This window comes from Periplaneta americana, chromosome 6 (assembly GCF_040183065.1).
Source record: "Periplaneta americana isolate PAMFEO1 chromosome 6, P.americana_PAMFEO1_priV1, whole genome shotgun sequence".
Lineage (NCBI taxonomy): Eukaryota > Metazoa > Arthropoda > Insecta > Blattodea > Blattidae > Periplaneta > Periplaneta americana.
The window spans coordinates 122,480,960-122,496,897 of NC_091122.1; positions in this window are offsets into that span (position 1 = coordinate 122,480,960).

Consider the following 15,938-nt stretch of genomic DNA (forward strand, 5'->3'; position numbering starts at 1 on the left):
GTTGTATTTTTTATAGTAAACCTTTCGTTCTACACTTGAAGCTTTCTTTTTCGTCAATTGACACACCTCCATCTGAATGAAGTAGCAAAATATTAATGCCACACATGTATGCGTAGCGTTGAAGCATCCTCGCCCATTATGTCAGCAAGTGTGCTTCAGTCTCGCGGGTAATTTTCTCTCACTTGTGACTCAGCCACATAAAAGAGAAGTGCAGACAGAGCCCACATTCTTTTTACCCGCACGCCCTGTGTGATGATTGCTATGCCACGGTGGCTGTTGAATATTGAACAAGTCGGTGAGATTCCGGTGCTGTTGAAGCACATTCTGCATCACAAACGAACCATGCTATACCCTGAGGGGTTTTGCTTTTTCTGTTCTTGATAAGTATCAGTCAGCCACCATCTTGTTCTTCTTCAAAAATACAGATAAAAGGCGTACAGTTAGGCTGAAAAGCTAGAGTGTTGACTTCTCACCCTGGAGAGCACAGTTCAAATCCCAGTGTATCCAGATGGAATTTTCAGTGGACAAGCACTAATCGCAGTAGGATTTCTAGCTTTGTTGTTCTTCTGTCGTTACTATTTCCGCGTAGTTCAAGATGTACCGGCAGCGCATCTGGCCGCGAAACCAGGTGAACCGGGTTCGAATCCCGGTCGGGGCAAGTTACCTAGTTGAGGTTTTTCCGGGGTTTTCCCTCAACCCAATACGAGCAAATGCTGGGTAACTTTCGGTGCTGGAACCCCGGACTCATTTCACCGGCATTATCACCTTCATTTCTTTCAGACGCTAAATAACCTAGATGTTGATACAGTGTCGTAAAATAACCCAATAAAAAAAGATGTACCGGTGTGATAACAAAGGGAAAATATTGCATCTACCATATAAGATTACGATGCAAAAATCTCGAATGCAAAAATTGCAGGCTTTTTCCACAAGCATTCAACTGGTAATGATATAAAATTGCTGATTTTTAGTTTTAAATTTGTAGCTGTGTTCTGTCCGTACAAAAAATCGACATCAGTAAATGATTATCAGTCCACCTCTATGGAGTAACGGTTAGCCTTCATTATGTTTATATATCTCTGCCATAAAGCCATAATCTATTCTAGATGTGAACATTCTTGGATGTCTTACAAAAATATCTTATTCGTTACTAGATGAGGGATGCATTTCTACAAAATTATTTTCAAAAAAAAAAAAAATATATATATATATATATATATATATATACCGTATTACTCATAAATGAGGAGCTTGGTATCAAAGATGGACAACTCCAATTTTTCTTTTTTTACAGGAGAGGCGAAAAACTAGATACTTGGAAACCAATGTCACCGTTATACGTACAATAGTGGCAAAAAAAACCGCACCGACCCTTGTAGCTGATTTCAGAGCCTTGTTCACTCCAGGACACGATAGACTGGTAACTAAGACTTTCGTGGTTCGAATCCTGCCTGGGAAGGAATTTTTTTTTTTTTTTTTTTGTTTCTTATTCAAATTTATTCCCAATACTTTTCGATTGCAACGATATTTTACTACTTAATTAACTTATTATTCCCAGAACATGAATTTTACCAGCAATCGAAAAGTATTGGGAATATTTTGGGCTTTATGACGAATGTTGTGTACCAACGTGGTACAGTTGACACTCTGGAGAAACCGAGACAACGCATTATCAATGCAGCTGCGCTAATCACTCCACAAATATTATGGAACACTTGGCAGAAGGTTGAGTACCTTTTAGATGTCTTCAGGGTAGCTCGAGGCGCACACATCGAGTTGTACTGACGATTCTCCGAAACTCGGACAGTTTTTACACAAAGTTGTACAAAAAATAATGTTATAAAACCAATATTTATACTTTAAAGTAGCACTTATTTCTTGATCTCTGTAAGCGGAACACGGTGTATATATAATTCAGTATTCATTTTTTTTTTTTTTCAATTTAATAGATTCAATATATAATTTTGCCCATCCGTCTTTTTGTTTTCGATGATTTTAATATGTTTGAGGTCATGTCTATTTATGACATCATTTTATTGTCGCAATATAACAAATGAACTTACTATAAAGATCAGGCCCCTGGGTCGAAATCAGATGCACATAATTTGTATTAGAACACATTGCCGCATGAGGTACAGTGAAGAATAGTGTATTTAACAACGTCTGTAAATTAAATTGTTTTAAAAAATCCGTGACTTTATAATATGAACTAACAAACAGAGTGCAATGCCTTCGACAACAGTGGGAACGATTCTGATACATTTTTTTTAACTGCCGTAGTAGGCCTACGTAGAATTGCCCCACTTCCTAAATCACTCGCTGAATACGCAGTGATGGATTGAAAATGTAACAGAATTGGGTGCGGCATGCTGCCATCTGCCTATGAAATATGGGTACATAAAGCAAATGGAGATTGCCCCACTTTTCACACCTCGTAGAGAACAATAAAGCTTTGCGATAACTGAAATCTGTTCCTACTCTGTCGACCGTGTCCCTGTTTCCTGGAGATCGAAACACCCAAAAGAGAAATAGGTCGTAATAATGCAGAAATTAATAAATAACTGCTTATAACAAACTGATGAAAAACAAGAGAAACTTTATTTACATGTATTTTTTTTTTTCATGTCGAGTTTGCCATGTACCGTACTGAAGTAAATTAGATATTTATCCAGACAATTACTAATTTACAGTTATCTGATTTCATTACGAGTGCGTAAATTGTAAATAATACTCTCACTTATACAACTTGCTATTTTCTAAGGGGATGAATGATATTATTGTGTTAGCAGAATTATCATAGTTAATGTAGCAAGAGTTCTCATCTTGTAGATAATTAGCGAGCGCGTAGAGCGAGTAAATTATTCATTCAAACAGACGAGAACCCGTCATGTTTCAATAAGACTCTTCCGCGAATAATAAAACATAATTCATAAAAAGAAGATAATATAATTGTGTTACTGATAGGAACTATTTAATTTAACTTAATATAGTCTGATCCGTGTGGGTAGGGATAATATTAATTTATTATTATAAAGCTATTATAATAATAGAAAAGATTTCTTGTTGGTTATATTATGATTAAGAGATGTGAGTTTCCATAAGCCTATATGACAATCAAGTATACATAATCTGGAAGGACGAATGAAAATCGTAGATGATTAAAATGGCAACTACAAATCAACAGCGGGCATAATGTGTTCTTTTGTATGCTAAATTTGAGAGAGAGAGAGAGAGAGAGAGAGAGAGTGGGGGTGGGAGTGTGTGTGTGCGTGTGCCCACTTCACTGGCGTGATTCGGGTCCTGCATTCTGCGGATATACAGGGTGTTTCCGAATTGGTGTTACAAACTTTCAGGGATGATGGCGAAGGGTACATGTATCAATTTGAGATAAGGAACCATGGTCCGGAAATGACTGAGTCGAAAGGTATAAGCAAAAATAGTTGTGTGGAAATGGAATTGTAATTTGACACCACGTGCCCTCCTTCCTTCATGGAAAAATGGTATGAACTGGATGTCTTCTACGTGGGTACTTGTAACGATACAATATGTGAGCTTGTCTACTGTTCCCATTGGCTCATCCGTATCCGAAAATCAGGTCTGCTTATTCCGCTCTCGTGTACTCCTCCATTTCACTAGGACTGATCGATTGGACACTGCAACTTGTACACATACACTGCTGTCTACAGACGTGCATGTCAGGACCGAACATGCCGTTACACATTACGCTATCTGCATTGCTTTAGTGTAATTTCCTGTCCCCATTCCTCAGACAGCGCACTGAATGGAATACTGTAAGTAGACAACGTAAACAACGTCAGATGAATACAGTATGTGTAAGATGTACAGATAAATACACATAAATAAAGTGTACAGAGAAATAAAATTATTTCATTTCCACACAACTATTTTTCGACTAAGTCATTTCCGGACCAGGGTTCCTTATCTCAAATTGATAAATGTGCCCTTCTCCATCAACCCTGAAAGTTTGTAACACTAGCCCGGAAACACCCTGTATATACCCGAAAGTCAGGCATGACCGACCTATCAGAGTAGGTGCCCTTTCAGGTTTTGCTGCAGGTATTCCCTGAAAAAGGAACCTGCATGTAGTCCCAGCACACGATAGAATGCCCTAAAGTCTTCTTCTGACGTAATCTGCGTGCAAAGCTAAATTTTTCTGTTAAATGTAAAACGACAGTAATTCTAAATGTAGAAAGGAATAGAAATAAAAAAGACAAAATAGATGGATCTCCAAGTCGGGATCGACCTGTCACAAGAAGTACAATACCTAAAAGACATTTCATACAAGTTGAGAGGATGCGAAGGCATTTATTTTCCCCTCTAATTAACCTGAGTCCTTCAGCGATAGAGAGGTAGCTGCTACCTCTTATACTTGCACCCCCGCCCAAGCTGTACACACGAGAAAATAAAACATTAAATAAAGTACATAAGTAAATATAAAATACAGCTATACAGATGTTTGACAATTACATGTTTCAGTATATTTTAGTGCCTTCCTTACAATATTTTCAAATAATAATTAATTAAATTAAGGGATGTTGGTTTGTATTATGAAGTGAAGGGGAGTGATACAGTGCAGATTGTTCCATTCTGTATGCTTAGAGTAGGAATTAGCGGTGGAGAAAACATTTATCTTCTGCTGTCAGTAGCTTTTTAATGTGGCAGTTGATTTGAACAGCTATAAAAATTAAATACAAACGCTTAGTGTATACTGTATTTTCGAAATATAGATTACTGATAGAAATTTTAAATAATGAATTTTTAACTTTGGTGAAAGCCAATTAGTCGAACATTTGTGAAATGAACAGTAATATCTTTTCCTTCATTGATGGTAGAGAGAGTGAGTAGAGAGGAAAGGCCTATCAACCAAAGTGGAATGGGGATTAATCTCTAAACCATCCCTGCACATAAAAGGGAAGGGAAAAGGAAATATGTCCATGTACTTTTCGCTTACATCACTTCCGAAACAAACACAGTGGTGGATTTTAATCGACCAGCGGGAGCCGAAAGCTATGATACCTTTTATCTATCTATCTATCTATCTATCTATCTATCTATCTATCTATCTATCTATCTATCTATCTATCTATCTATCTATCTATCTATCTATCTATCTATCTATCTATCTATCTATCTATCTATCTATCTATCTATCTATCTATCTATCTATCTATCTATCTATCTATCTATCTATCTATCTATCTATCTATCTATCCATCTATCTCTGTCTGTCTGTCTGTCTGTCTATTTTATTGCTAGTAAGTTTGAAATGAATACAAGTTAATACAATCTAGATAAACTAGCCCACTCCTGAATGAGTAAGACTCGTGCTCAGGAGGGTATTCCAATACAGACAATAATTAAATTAAAATTTCCTTATATAATCCATCACTCAGCAATGCGTGCCTTCCTGGCTACACTTATCGGTCCGTAACATAACTTTCTCTGTCGGAGAAGGTGGAGTGGGGAATTAAGGGTAGTCTACAGTGACTCAATTGAGTTATAACGCCCAGGCCTACTCTAAACTACCGAAACACCCTGCCAGAAATGGACATAAATTGGTCACTATATTAAATAAAGAGGCTGAAATTTTCAAATTTCGTTGTCAATAACTCTATAATGTTTGAACATTGTATGTTTTTTCTTTCTTATAGCCTATTTGTTTTAATACTGTTAAGAACAGTATCTCAAAACCGTATCCTATCTGATAGACGTTAAAAAGTTAGACTATTTCATTTGGATCGGTCGGGGGCAGATGACTGTATCTTACACTCGAATGAACGAAATGGTAGTGAAATTTCGACAGGGGAAATGGTAATATCTCACGAAAATCTGTCACAGTATCTCCTCCATCACTAAATTGTACTTGAGCTCGGCGGGATTTAAATGTGGCACTCTGGAGTAGAAAGTCGATACTCTAACCGTTCGGTTAATCTTGTTCTCACGGAAAGATATATAGACCAATGATAATTCGTACTCGAAGGACAGACTCAACGCAGAACTTCACGAATGCTCTACTGGATTTGTGTGGAGAATTGTGTTTGTTTTCAAACACAACTTGAGTTACAGAACTCCATGAATATTACACACGCTGGAGTAAAGACGAACGAGTAACAGATGAACCTTTACCCCGCCCACTAACAGAAGTTAAGGCAACAGAAACAGTGTTGTTGCCACGTATTTGCTTCTACCTGCATCACAAACAAATCAGTTCTCAGCACAATTCGGAAGCTACAAGTCCGCCAGAAAGTAACATTCCGTTACTGTCTCTCAAGAGATTATACAGGGTGTCGCAGAAGAACGGGAAATTTTTAATTAACGTAAATGGCACGAATAAACACAGTACAAACATTATTTATTGATGGAAGTGATGTACATAATATGCCATTTAAGTTGTCAATGTCACTTGTCATGTTAGTTCCTCAAGATGGCATCGATAAGATGTGCTCCATTTCGGCGTACACATTCTGATAGCCTGGTGTGGAAACTCTGGAATGTTCGGTGTATCATATCTCGAGGAATGCCAATGATTTCACCTTCAATCCTCTGTTTTAGTTCAGCGATGGTTGCAGGACGCGTGCGGTACACATTGCTTTTAAGATGTTCCCACAGAAAGAAATTGCTAACACTGAGATCAGGAGATCTCGCAGGCCATGGAATGCCACCGTTACGTGACATGACGCACCTTCCAAACAATTGGCGAACGGCTTCCATCGATTGTCGAGCAGTATGTTGCTCTGCTTGAAATATTCTTTGCATCGAGACTGCACGATCTTAACATCGAAAACATTGGTTTCAGCAGGACGGAGCCACGTGGCTCAAATATCCTACTGGAAATATATTTTTAGTGACTTCAGAGGTTACGTTTTCAGCTATAAATTTAGTGCCTTCGATACCACCAAAAGGAAGTAATATTTCGTTGCTTTGGCCTCAGAGGTTACGTGCCGTCGATGCCCGACAGGACGTAATATTTCATTACTTTAGTCCAAGAGATTTCGGTTCCAGCTATAAATCCAAGTTCCTTCGACATCACCCTGCAGGAAATAATATTTCGTTACTGTGGCCTCAGAGGTTACATGCCTTCAATATCCAACAGGAAGTAATATTTCACTACTTTGGCTATCAGAGGTTACATTTCCAGCTATAAATCTAGTGCATTTGATACCCAACGGGAAGTAATATTTCGCTACTGTAGTTCCAGAAGTACCATTTCCATCTATAAACCCAGAGCCTTCTATACCGAGAAGGAAGTAATACTACTTTGCCCAGAGTTACATTTCTAGCTATAAATCCAGTTCATTCGATACCCAACAGGAAGTAATATTTCGCTACTGTAGTTCCAGAAGTACCATTTCCATCTATAAACCCAGAGGCTTCCATACCGAGAAGGAAGTAATATTTCACTACTTTGCCCCAGAGTTACATTTCCAGCTATAAATCTGGTGCATTCGATACCCAACAGGAAGTAATATTTCGCTACTGTAGTTCCAGAAGTACCATTTCCATCTATAAACCCAGAGGCTTCCATACCGAGAAGGAAGTAATATTTCACTACTTTGCCCCAAAGTTACCTTTCCAGCTATAAATCTGGTGCATTCGATACCCAACAGGAAGTAATATTTCGCTACTGTAGTTCCTGAAGTACCATTTCCATCTATAAACCCAGAGGCTTCCATACCGAGAAGGAAGTAATACTACTTTGCCCCAGAGTTACATTTCCAGCTATAAATCTGGTGCATTCAATACCCAACAGAAAGCAATATTTCGCTACTGTAGTTCCAGAAGTAGCATTTCCATCTTTAAATTCAGAGCCTTCCATACCGAGAAGGAAGTAATATTTCACTACTTTGCCCCAGAGTTACATTTCCAGCTATAAATCTGGTGCATTCGATACCCAACAGGAAGTAATATTTCGCTACTGTAGTTCCAGAAGTACCATTTCCATCTATAAACCCAGAGGCTTCCATACCGAGAAGGAAGTAATACTACTTTGCCCCAGAGTTACATTTCTAGCTATAAATCTGGTGCATTCAATACCCAACAGAAAGCAATATTTCGCTACTGTAGTTCCAGAAGTAGCATTTCCATCTTTAAATTCAGAGCCTTCCATACCGAGAAGGAAGTAATATTTCACTACTTTGCCCCAGAGTTACATTTCATTCGATACTCAACAGGAAGTAATATTTCGCTAATCTAGTTCCAGAAGTAACATTTCCATCTATAAATCAGAGCCTTCCATACCGAGAAGGAAGTAATATTTCAGTACTTTGCCGCAGAGTTACATTTCCAGCTATAAATCTAGTGCAGTCGATACGCAACAGGAAGTAATATTTCGCTACTGTAGTTCCAGAAGTAATATTTCCATCTGTAAATCCAGAGCCTTCCATACCCAGAAGGAAGTAATATTTCACTACTTTATCCCAGAGTTACATTTCCAGCTATAAATCTAGTGCATTCGATACCCAACAGGAAGTAATATTTCGCTACTGTACTTCCAGAAGTTCCATTTCCAACTGTAAACCCAGAGCCTTCCATACCCAGAAGGAAGTAATATTTCACTACTTTATCCCAGAGTTACATTTCCAGCTATAAATCTAGTGCATTCGATACCCAACAGGAAGTAATATTTCGCTACTGTACTTCCAGAAGTTACATTTCCATCAACAAACTCAGACCCTTCCATACCGAGAAGGAAGTAATATTTCACTTTACCCCAGAGTTACATTTCCAGCTATAAATCTGGTGCATTCGATACCCAACAGGAAGTAATATTTCGCTACTGTAGTTCCAGAAGTACCATTTCCACCTATAAACCCAGAGCCTTCCATACCGAAAAGGAAGTAATACTACTTTGCCCCAGAGTTACAATTTTCAAGTATAAATCTGGTGCATTCGATACCCAGCAGGAAGTAATATTTCGCTACTGTAGTTCCAGAAGTAACATTTCCATCTGTAAATTCAGAGCCTTCCATACCGAGAAGGAAGTAATACTACTTTGCCCCAGAGTTACATTTCCAGCTATAAATCTAGTGCATTCGATACTCAACAGGAAGTAATATTTCGCTAATCTAGTTCCAGAAGTAACATTTCCATCTATAAATCAGAGCCTTCCATACCGAGAAGGAAGTAATATTTCAGTACTTTGCCGCAGAGTTACATTTCCAGCTATAAATCTAGTGCATTCGATACCCAACAGGAAGTAATATTACGCTACTGTAGTTCCAGAAGTAGCATTTCCAGCTGTAAATCCAAAGCCTTCCATACCCAGAAGGAAGTAATATTTCACTACTTTATCCCAGAGTTACATTTCCAGCTATAAATCTAGTGCATTCGATACCCAACAGGAAGTAATATTTCGCTACTGTACTTCCAGAAGTTCCATTTCCAACTGTAAACTCAGAGCCTTCCATACCCAGAAGGAAGTAATATTTCACTACTTTATCCCAGAGTTACAATTCCAGCTATAAATCTAGTGCATTCGATATCCAACAGGAAGTAATATTTCGCTACTGTAGTTCCAGAAATAACATTTCCATCTATAAATCTAGAACCTTCCATACCCAGAAGGAAGTAATATTTTACTACTTTATCCCAGAGTAACATTTACAGCTATAAATCTAATGCATTCGATATTCAACAGGAAGTAATATTTCGCTACTGTACTTCCAGAAGTTTCATTTTCAGCTATAAATTCAGTGCCTTCGATACCAGCAGGAAGTAATATTTTGTTACTGAGGTTCCAGAGAATGTTTGGAGGTATAAAACCAGCAGCTTCGATATCCAACACATTGTTTTTCTTTGCTGTTAATATTGTCTTAAATAATAATAATAATAATAATAATAATAATAATAATAATAATATCATCATCATCATCATCATCATCATCATCTTGTACCCAACAGCTGATAGAACCAACGCTTGCCAACATACTGCTGGCCTAATGTCAACATGAAAAAGCAGATGTGAACGATCATCCAACTAGAATGGTAGCAACATGTGGCTAGCGTAATGATCTCCTCGTCGAACTGGATTTCGCTACTTATTGTAGCTCCTCAAATTCATGACGATGCTGAGTGGACGCCAATGCCATATATTAGCCGAAATTTCATAAGAAAACTTCTTTCCCCATGAAGACTCGAACCAGTGCATATTTAGTATCGCTGGTGCAAGACATGATACCTTAGACCACGACGCTATACCGCGGGGTCTAATGTTATCTGTCACACCGTACATAATATGTCTAATCTTATCTAATGTATCCAATCTTCTACTGTATCCAGTCTTATCTATGTAGCTGATTTTATCTTGTCTAATCTTATCTATGCAATCTTCTATGTCTTTTTGGCTGTCTACCTATCTGCCTACCTAGGCTACCTAATCTAGTCTAGTATCTAACTATACAGGGTGTTTCAGAAGTGTCGGTCAGAAATTTATGGATGGAAAGTACAAACGAAGAGAAGGAAAAGGTTTCAATAAACATTAATCGTTTACGAGATAATGCCGTTTCGTGCTCGTTGGGACCCGCTGAATATTAAGTACTAATTCCAACGAAAGCAGTGATCATTTTATTTAATTTATCAATCTTGGACAGCAAAATTCATAATTTTTGCTTCAAACTACAGAAATGTGATTAAACGTACACAAAAGAAACTTGTTTGTTTGAGCAACGATAAAGTTTGTGGATAATCAAGGTACAGTAAGGTATGAATATGTTAACTGAAGAATTTTACAGCAGGTGTTCAAGATACTGACCATGCACTTGAATGCATCTGTCTAGTCTCCTGCGCTAAGACCCAAAATACTCGAGAGCAATCAAGGCTAATTCTTCATTTACTGGAAGCATCTACAATTCGATGCTGCAATTCTTCAGGTGTAGTAATGTCTGTTGTGTAAACTAGGCTTTTTGCACAACCCCATACACAAAAATCCAAAAAATCCGATAATCTAGGTAGGCCTACAGGTCCTCCTCTACCTGTCCACCTTTCACCATATCGCCTGTTTAGATAACGTCTCACACTTGGAAATGGGATGAGGAAAGTGCGACATAGATAGGAAGCCTGAATGTTACCGCTTTACCGTATCCAGACGCTCGGTTCACTGAAGGCCCCAACCAGCAAGAAAATGACATCTCGTATATGTGCATTGATATTATGATCCACTTCCTCATACCCAATCCTAGCATCTTCCATAGCCGTTTTCATAGTTCGAACTATTCCTTCTGGATGGGGCCGGTTAATATGCGGAGCTATGATTACTGGAACATTCTGCTTCTCTTCGTTTGTACTTCTCATCCCTAAATTTTTTACCATCACTTTTGAAACACCCTGTATAGTATATCTAATCCAATCTACCTTATCTAATCTGTATCTGATGTAATCTATTTGATCTATAGTACCTTACATAGCCCATCTTATTCAGTCTACTTATGCAATCTACCGTATATATATATATATATATATATATATATATATATATATATATATTTATTTATTTATTTATTTATTTATTCATTTATTTATTTATTTATTTATTCATTTATTCATTCACTCATTTATTTATGTATGTATTTATTCATTTATTCATTCACTTATTCATTCACTCGTTTATATATGTATTTATTCATTTATTTATTTATTCATTCATTTATTCATTCGCTCATTTATTTATTTATGTATTTATTCATTTATTCATTCATTTATTTATTCATTCATTCATTTATTCATTTATTCATTTATTTATTTATTTATTTATTTATTTATTTATTTATTTATTTATTTATTTATTTATTTATTTATTTATTTTGCTAATAATTGTGACAAAATATAATATAAACAGAAAAACTTTAGCTCGCCCCTGAAAGAGTAGAACTCGTGCTCAGGGGCGGATTCTTGAATTGAAATTAAGGTGTATATAATACAGTTTGTCTTATGTCTACTATGCAACAAGAATATATAAATTTAAATTTACAATTTTTCAATTTTTATAAAACCCATACATAATTTTTTTAATTTATTTCTAATATAGTCTACCTTACTAATATGTCTGTCTATTCGTCTGCCTACCAACTAACTACACAGACAGCATTATATGTATTTATCGCTAAGTGTAACTGTCGTTCACTTACCTAACTTCTTCCGCCTGCAGAGAACTGGCAGTTCGTTCTGCGACACACTCTCTGAAACAGTGGTGTCCAAAGTGATTGTGAGACAACTTTATCTGAGCCATGCAACTCCCGCCATTCTTATCAATCTTCATTATAGTTGAGTCATTATCACAATATCTGTGAATAGCCTTGGGCTTAAAGGTAATTTAAATAAAATCCCCATTTAATTTGCTTCACCTTCAAGTTAATATCTAAGAATGCAATTTTATTAAAAATATAAGTTACAGTTTTATAGGCCTATTATTACTTCGCCTGTTTACGCAGTTTATCTAAGAATATATTGTAGCGTTTCCTTGTTCTGGTCGGTGAAATAATTGTTATGGGTGAGAAGAGCGTGCTTGAATATTTTCGAGCAATCTTGTTCTTTTTCCTCCAAATCCTATATATTACAACTGTGATTGTCTTCGATACGGAACTTAAGGGCAGCGGGCTGTGAACGCATACAAAATTATGCGAAACATGCGCTGACAATTTTCACAATATCTACCACAATATTTATGATAGCCATACAAGCAAACTCGGTGCCGTTTGTTGATAGAGGAAATCTACTATTGTGCATAAATCTCCTTCCCACTTTAAAAGACTTACGACTTTCAGTACACTTCAGTATATAGGTATGGTTAAAAATGATAAATTGTAGATATTTATGCAAGAGCTAAAATATTAATAATTGTAACCGTTGTCGCCACTGCTTCAACGAGATAGAAACTCTTGCTCACGTTCTTGGATCTTGCCAGCATGGTGAGACATTACGCAATGCCAGGCATCACAAAGTCAGGTCCGAAATCGCTCAAGCTCTTCGCTACAAGGGATATACCACGTATGAAGAAATCCATGGTCTATCGGAAACAGGAAGCTGTCGGCGGGTTGATATATTAGCCTTTAACAACACAACAGGCTATATAATAGATCCTACTATCCGCTTTGAATTGAATACAACTCAACCGGAAGATGTCAACAATGAGAAGAATCAAATTTATGGTCCAACTGTTCCTTATTATTTACATATGTATAAGTTACAAACAATTGAAATTATTGGGTTATTGGTGGGTGCTAGAGGCACAATTACAAAAAAAAATTATTAATTTCTGCAAAGAGTTCAATCTTGAATCCTCTTTGGCCAAGACTGTTTCTTTGATAGCTCTAAAATATTCAACCTTCTAAGAAATCACATATATAAAGTAAAGTAATAACACAATAATAATAATTATATTTCTCACGAAAACATTTACATAAAATTGTACGCATTTACTAATATTTGTATATTTGGTATACTTTGTCCTTCAGGGCAACCCCTATTTTAGAGGAAGTTTATTTATATACATACTTATAAATCATTAGATCATTCGAAAACTTGCTAGATTTTGGTAACAGGAAGACTTTTGAAACTAACAGCCTTAACGTATTCAAATTTAGAAATTAAGCCATTGTCATGTTTTGTCATAGATTCTCTCAAAAATCCTCTTTATCGATCATTTCTCTCTCTCTCTTCTCCACGTGAGTGCGACAATTGACGTAAGTATTGCACTGAATATCTGAATAACTGAAGCGCCTTGATTGATACAAATATGTTGGAATGTGGGCAATGAAACATACTGTTCAGTTTTGAATGGAATTATTAGACACTGCTTGTTGTTTTATGTGATGAAAAAGTGTGTTCAGCCCAAATTGTAAGAGGGAAAGCAGAATCTTCAATGATGTAACTCTCAAGGAGTCAGCAGTATGTTTGTCGTTTGGTGGAAGCAACCTCATTATTTCATCAGTAAAGAGATCATCTACATCTTCGGGTTTCAGACGAGGAAGGCCGAAAATCAACCTAAAAAACTGCCCGTTTCCGACTTCGATAATCACCCACCACTCAAGTGCAGTTGTATTTTCCGATACCAGCTTTGGGCTCTCGGTTAATTAATTCCCTCAAAGTTACGACATCTCCCTCAACAGTATTGATTTTTGTTAACATTCGAAACTATGGGACCGAGTCAGGTTTACTGAGATACTTTGAGACCGAGATGGGTTGTTTACAAATTATTCCTCATGGTAACAGGACCAAATTATGACGCAGCGACAAAATTAATAATGTCTTTCTTTTTAATGACTAGATGAACCCAATAATCTTTTAACGGGACCACAACTGTGGAGTAACGATCAGCGCGTCTGGCCACGAAACCAGGTGGCCCGGGTTCGAATCCCGGTCGGGACAAGTTACCTGGTTGAGGTTTTTTCGGGGGTTTTCCCTCAACCAATACGAGCAAATGCTGGGTAACTTTCGGTGCTGGACTCCGGACTCATTTCACCGGCATTACCACCTTCATTTCATTCAGACGCTAAATAACCTAGATGTTGATACAGCGTCGTAAAATAACCCAATAAAAAATAAATCTTTTAACGATCTCTCGTAGAATAATTGAATAAATTACCACAAAATAACAGCTATATCTACTTATTCACTTCCCATATCCTTCGCAAGCTATTAATTTCATAAAAACAACTTCGCGCGATAACCAATAAAACATTGTATTCAACTTTTTGAAATTTTACAATTAGTAGGAAATTTAAGAACTACATTGGCGTTTGCGAGTCAAAATGTTATCTCTCTTTACCAAATGCATCGAAATTCAATGTTTTGTCTCGCAAAAAAAAAAAAAAAAAAAAAAGATCGTTGCGAGACGAAATGCTGAATTTGGTGCGCGCCCGGCCTTAGTAGATCAATAATAAACAAGCTGTTATCTTTTTTTTGCGAAGCTCGTAGAAACTCTTACATGTAAAATTACGTCATATAGGTATGTCACATAATAGTATTGCTGACGCCAGCGTTTCTGGCGCGTGTCCTTGAGTATAATGCACAGACTGCGAGCATCTGTTGATATTGTAGCTGAGAATGGTACCACCTCCCATACACGTCATGTCAGAAATCTTCCAACCACAGTTGTCAGTCTTGCTGCCCAGACTGCGGCAAAAGTAAGATACTCGCTCTTAAGTTTCCCTACGCTAGCTTTCCTGCGGTGTGTCCTTGAGTACAGTGTCCAGTCAGTGAGTGACACTCACACTTAAAGTTCCCATTACTTATTTCACATGCCAAAAACGGTTGCGCGGCTATAGTAATGGTATAGCAATTTATTTAACGGTGCTTACGTGTTAGTACAGAGTTCATTCATCGTCGAAATTCAACTGTAGCTTGAACTGACCGACGAATTTTGCCTGGAGCCGTCTATCAGAATCAGCTTTTAATTTTACGTGAAGTCAATATACGACATGGGACTTTCAGATTTTTCTCCCTCCCTGGCAAAGCCATGCTAATAATTTTATCTACCTTTACAATAAATCGACTTCAACAGAGTTCGAATACATGAATTTCAGATCCAGTGTTTAGTATGATTAACACAGGAAGCACATCAAATGCATTAATATGTTCAGTATACACATTCCCAATAACGGACAAGTGTCAACAACGGACATTTGAGTTTATTCCAGGAAGATGACCGCTATTGGGAAGTTTAACTGTATTTCATTTGCTCTCGCTGGTGTCCTCTCTACAAGGGGAATTATTCACAAGTCCCGTCAGATTTCTGACGTCTCTCTAATTGCACTCGCAGAAGGGTCGATCAGAATCCCATCATGTGCGTTGCTGTGACTACATTTGATTGCATACACGTGGATATTATATTAGAGTCTACTGATGTGTCAGAATCTCATTTTGTTTCGCTTTTCACTGATTTAGTCGTACCAACTTTGAATCAATAGTATCTCACTTGGCTG